Genomic DNA, 6,000 nt, shown 5'->3' with positions numbered 1-6,000 from the left:
GTCTTAGTAGAGAAAGAAATACCCAGGCATCCAAAGGAAATAATAATTTTCCATGGGCACTGCAAACTGAGGATTACAGCATCTGTTACAAGTATGATGTGCAAGAGTGTGAAATATCATTATTATAAAACATCTTAAAACCATTGTCTGAGTCCGTAAAGGATAGGAACAGAGAAGCTGTCCTATGTGGAAGATTGATACTCAGCCAGACTTTCTTCTGTGTTTTCAGATCTGAATTTATAGTGTTCTGAGGCTCCATTCATTCAATCAGAGACAGATCTTTACTGGAGTCTTCTTATGTAAGTATGGTTAATTTGTTTATATGAACAATAATTCCAATCAGATCAATGATCTTACTGATCTTTGCTCAGTGACAGATCACTTGAAAACCAATGATCCTTGCCTGCCATCCATCTGATTACATCAGCTCTCTGATGCTAGTAGCTGTCTGTGGTCAGGTTTATGTTCTCTTTTAAGCAATTTCTTCCCTATTTGTTTTTTTAATCATTACCAGATATACCCATGTGCAAGTTGACTAGTACATGAGTATATAGAGTAGGTTGGCTTATTCCTTGAATCAGTCAGTGCCTTGGTGTTACATAAACATTGCTGTTTTACACTTTAGAAAAATTCTTATTACATTGCTATTAAAGTTTCAGGAGCTTAAAATATGCAAAATATAAACCATATCAGCCTGTAACATACTGTAGGTCCTGACAACTGCCCATCAATGCTGTGCCCTGCTGACATGCTGAAGATAATGTCACATTCCAGGTAGAGAGAATTTGGTGGGAGGTGATGATGTTTCACAGTCAAGATCTTTATGAGCCATTCAGCTTCTACATAATTGCCTTCAGCAAAAGGAGAACTCATCACTTCCCAAGACAATCTGTTCTGTTGTTAAATAGCTCTCACTATCTGAAGGTTTTTTCCAAACCTTCAGCCAAAATCTGCTTGCCTACGCTTGGCACCTTTTGGTTTTGATCCTGCCCAATGGAGCAACAAGGAAAAGACTTTCAGAAGTCTACCAACACACACCCATGCCCACTCAGCCCCTCTATCGATCTATCATCTATATCACTCTGTATCCAGAGCACTCTGGAAGGCTTAAAATCATTTTGAGATAATGATTAATAACAATAGTTTTAATTAAAATATATAGTTCATCAATTAACCCCAGATAATTCAAAATGGTTAAAACAATTTTAAATAATAAAATCATAAGACATGTGGATCTGGATAAAATCAGTCAGATCTCAAGGCTTTAATAAATATCCAAAGATCCCAATGTTGTGATCAGTTGGGCCTCCAGTGGGATAGAATTCTTCAAATGGGTGACACCACAAAGACTTTTCTCTTGGACTCCAACAATATATTCCCCTAATACTCAGGCAGACATACATATATAAAAAAGTGTTCCCTCAAATATCAAGACCCCCAAGCCAGCACCATGAATTCATATCAAAAACATATTGGCAGTCACTGTAGTTGCTAGCTGCTGCTTTTGCACTATCTGTATTCTCTGAGTCATCTTCTAAGGTAGAACCATGTTCAGTGCATGACAGTAGTCTAATCAGGAAGTTGCCAGTGCATGGACTACTGTGGCTAAGTTATTCCACATCATGCTGGAATGGATTAGGGGGAAGAAAAGAGTCAAAGACATACCTAATAAAACTTGATGCAAAGAAGAGAAAGGATCCCAGGGTATAAAATTTTTTATTATTATTTTAACAGATTTCTCTCTCCTTTTTTATACCCAGTTTAGATCCTGTTTCACCTTTATATCACACAAGGAGCTCCCGGTGGCACAGGGGTTAAAACCTTGTGCCGGCAGGACTGAAGACCAACAGGTTGCAGGTTCGAATCCGGGAAGAGCACAGATGAGCTCCCTCTGTCAGCTGCGGCTCCTCATGCAGGGACATGAAAGAAGCCTCCCACAAGGATAGTAAAATATAAAAACATTCGGGTGTCCCCTGGGCAACATCCTTGCAGACGTTGTCCAGGGGACACCTGCAATTCTCTCATACCAGAAGCGACTTGCAGTTTCTCAAGTCGCTCCTGGCACACACAAAAAATAACACATACTAGGGAAATTGAGAAATAGAGACACTGAAGAACTGCTTGTGCTTTTTCCCCTCTTCAGCTTCTCAATTGCTCAACTATCAGAGTATCCAAATTTTTTGAAATGTATTTTCTTCCCACTTAACTATTGTTGTTTCTGCCGTCGCGCCTGGGGCTATAGAGAAAGAGGCATGGACGTGACATCTTTCCCCAGGGGATTGCTTCTTGCCCTCCTTTAGGGAAACTGGAACTCCCAAAGACCAGAACACAACAGGTAACTTGAAATGGTGTTTATTGTTGACAATGAGTTCACTTTCTTAGGCACAAACTTGATGTTTCAACAGGGAAAATTACTTTATAAACTCTAAAGTCCAGTGTCCTAGGAGTTGTAAGCTGAGAAGCTTTTCCTGTTCCCTCTCTCTCAATGGCTGTGAATGCCGGAGCAAACCACAACCCCAGTTCAGTGGCCTAAGCTGAAGGACAAGACCTTCCTATGGTGCCAAAGAACTGGAATGAAGGCGCCTGAGATCTCCACAATGTCGTTCAGGGGGTTTGAACATAAAGTATAGGACTCAGGGGTAAAAACCTAAGAATCAATAGTAAAAAATGCCTTGACCAGGGGCTTTGGGCCAAACTTTTGGACACGTCCATCCAATGAGTCTTTTTCTGAAGTAAAAAAGGTGAGAGAGATACCTTTCCTTTCTCCCTTGGAAGGGGCGGAGCCTAAACAAATGAACTGGGGAAACAAGCCAATTGGTGCATAACAACAATAAATTGACAGCTATAATAACCAATGAAATTTAACTATACATATACAAGGTAGACAGGAATAAAATGACAGTTTAAATCCTGCAACTAAGAGTACTACATATATGTGGCGCCACACGCGCCGTCACATTGTTAGATCTCTGTTTTCCTTAGACTGAGTTTCCATTATCTTCCATTTATACTTTTCTATTTTTCTTGATCACAGTAGCTATTTTTAAGTAAATTTCACATGTAAAGTTGTATCTGTTATGTCATAGCAATATCTTTTTGGAGGAAAAAATGGAATAAAAAGTATGGAGAGAAGCTTTCTCCTACTTGTCTTTGTGAACAAGTCTGCTTGATAATCTTGCTAACTGGCAAGAAACAAACACAACCCAAAACAGCATGTCAGTCTTCCCAGATATGTACTCTGGCAAAATGAAATGGAATGGATTTTATAAAATGTTTTTATCCTTCATTTATAGACCACACAGATGGCATCTATAACCAGCATGATATTAAAGTTCTAATAAAAAAAAATGACAGTATTGTGAACAATTCCAATGTTGTTTCTCCCAATTGTTTGATGGTTCTCTGATAAAATATTATTTTTGCAATACTACATGTTTGCATTTATGTTCTTTGATGATTTGTTAGCAGCAAAGAGTACATGAGAAATATTTTTCATTAGCTAGACAAGCCTCTTTCTACACCCATACACACCTTGTCCAAGAATTTAAATAAATGAAAATCATTGTACATTGGTATGTAACAATAGAACAATAGTAGGATCAGGAACTGACCAATGAAAACTTGACCATAGTCCCAGTGTGCCCAGCAATTTTGGGAAAGGCTGAACTATTCCTAACCTCTTTCTATCAAGCATGCTCTAATTCACTTCTGACTGCTCTGTTTTCATAAACCCTGCCCTTCACAGTATTCTATGAAATCTAAACTCATTGCTCTGTCAGCTTTAGTAACTTTAACCTCGATTCAGACAGCATTCATTTTTAAAATTTCAAGCCTGTCATTGCAACCCAGCCCTCAAATGTAGTAATAAATATCAACACAACACAGAAAAGACACTGTTAAGATGGACCCCAGGATTAAAAGTGCAGATGATTTACAAAACCATTATGCAAAATTCTTGCAAAATAACGAACTCTTTAAGTGATAGAAGTAAACCAGCCTACCTATCCGAACGCATCTCTCCCTCGAACCCTTCAGGAAGTTAAGATCATCTGAGGAGGCCCTGCTCTCGATCCCGTCTGCTTCGCAAGCACGCTTGGCGGGGACGAGAGACAGGGCCTTCTCTGTGGTGGCTCCTTGGCTGTGGAACTCCATGCCTAGGGATATTAGATCAGCCCCCTCCCACCTGACCTTTTGTAAGAGAGTGAAAACCTGGCTCTTCGAGCAGGCATTCGGAACCCCGGAATAGATAAGTCAAGCTTGAGATGGAGAATGACCCAGGAACGGCCAAGACGATGAAATGGACAAGGATTGGAATGAGAGGATATAGCTCTTTTTAAATTGTTATTGCACTGTCTTTTTTGTCTAAATGCACTTAATTGTTTTTGCTTTTGTATTGTATTGATGGCATCGAATTGTGCCAATATGTAGACCGCCCTGAGTTGCCTGCGGGCTGATATGGGCGGGATATAAGTGATGTAAATAAATAAATAAATAAATAAACTGGCATAGCAGAGTTCTTCAGAGGAAAAAGATATTACAAAACAACACCATGCTATTTGTGACCATCAGTTTGCCTTCAGATAGTTAAAGGGTTCAAAGTAGCACATCTGTTTTGGTGTTAAGCAAGTAAAGGGTTCAGATGGCCCAAGTAATCCGCTAGGTCATTTTGTGTCTGTAACCCACCAAATCAGATCACTTGTCTCTGTCAAACAGTGAAAAAAACATGGTGATTTGTCTTTGCCTTTATGCCCCCGACCAAAGCCTCAAAAATAATCCTGTTCAGGTTTTTGTCATAAAACTAATGACTATAAGGGGCTGGGCATTTTTTTCAGGAAGGTCCTTCTACTTGTTACTGTAAATTTCTGTTTTTATTTCTTCCATTTAAGGTGAGCATCTCTCAAGATTTCTAAATTATCTTCTCCACTTAAACTTGTCACTCTTCCTTACATTTTTACACTGTGATCTTGGACACTTTCAAATTCATTCATTATATATAAATAATTATGTGACTTAAATTCTCACCTGGCCTAATATCCCAACATAGCTTCACATTTCATCTTTAGCTCCTTTGAATTCTCAATGATTCAAAAAAGAGGATTATTGGAATGTATGAGAAGGATATTTTGCTAGGCAGACACATCTCCGCTGTTGCTTTCCACATGCAAGAGTGATAACCTAAGAGGACAACATCCTGTGTGCCTTCAACCTCTCCTCATGTTCAGTTTTTTTCCCAAAACACTATCAACAATTTTGGCAGATTATAGAAAGAAAGAAATGATTTGGCTAGGGAACTTTAATGGGGTAGTGGACCCTAATTAAGATAGAAACTGCAAAAGCAAAAAAGGAAATAAAGGAAGGTAAACTCCCAGGCTCACTGTTGGAAGAATTACAATATTGGGAATTATATGACACATGGAGATTCCATACCATATCATCCACATATGCCTTTACTTTAAATTCATATCTTTTTATTTTCACTCGTTTGATGCCACTATCTTTCCTAATTCTATGTTCAACATTTCTAGCACCCAAATAAACAAAGACGACAAAAGGCAACCTTGTCTTGTTCCCTTCTGTATCTCTGTATAGTTTGATAATTGTCCATTTATTCTTAATTTAGCTTTGCTTTGAATAAATTGCACCTGTGGCTCTCTTAAATTGCTGACCATCTCCATAGTGCTCTAGTACTTTCCCCATAAATTCCCAGCAGAGATTATCAAATGCTTTCTCTGCATCCACAAATAGTAGGGCAATATCTCTATCAGGATGTTGCTCTGCCATCTCTAGTATATTTAAGGATCAATTTAGGAAAGATGTTAAAGTAGGGTTTGCTAAGAGAAAATTGACCTTGGAAGGTATTCTTGAGAAGGGGAATAAGAGCTTAGTTTCTAGATTATATAAATATTTATTAAAATACAATCTAGAGGGCAACCAAATAAAAACCACTATGATTTCCTGGGCAAAAGACCTAGGAAGAATATTGATCTGGAAAATTGGGAG

Source organism: Anolis sagrei, chromosome 3 (genome assembly GCF_037176765.1).
Source record: "Anolis sagrei isolate rAnoSag1 chromosome 3, rAnoSag1.mat, whole genome shotgun sequence".
NCBI lineage: Eukaryota > Metazoa > Chordata > Lepidosauria > Squamata > Dactyloidae > Anolis > Anolis sagrei.
This window is presented reverse-complemented; position numbering follows the sequence as displayed.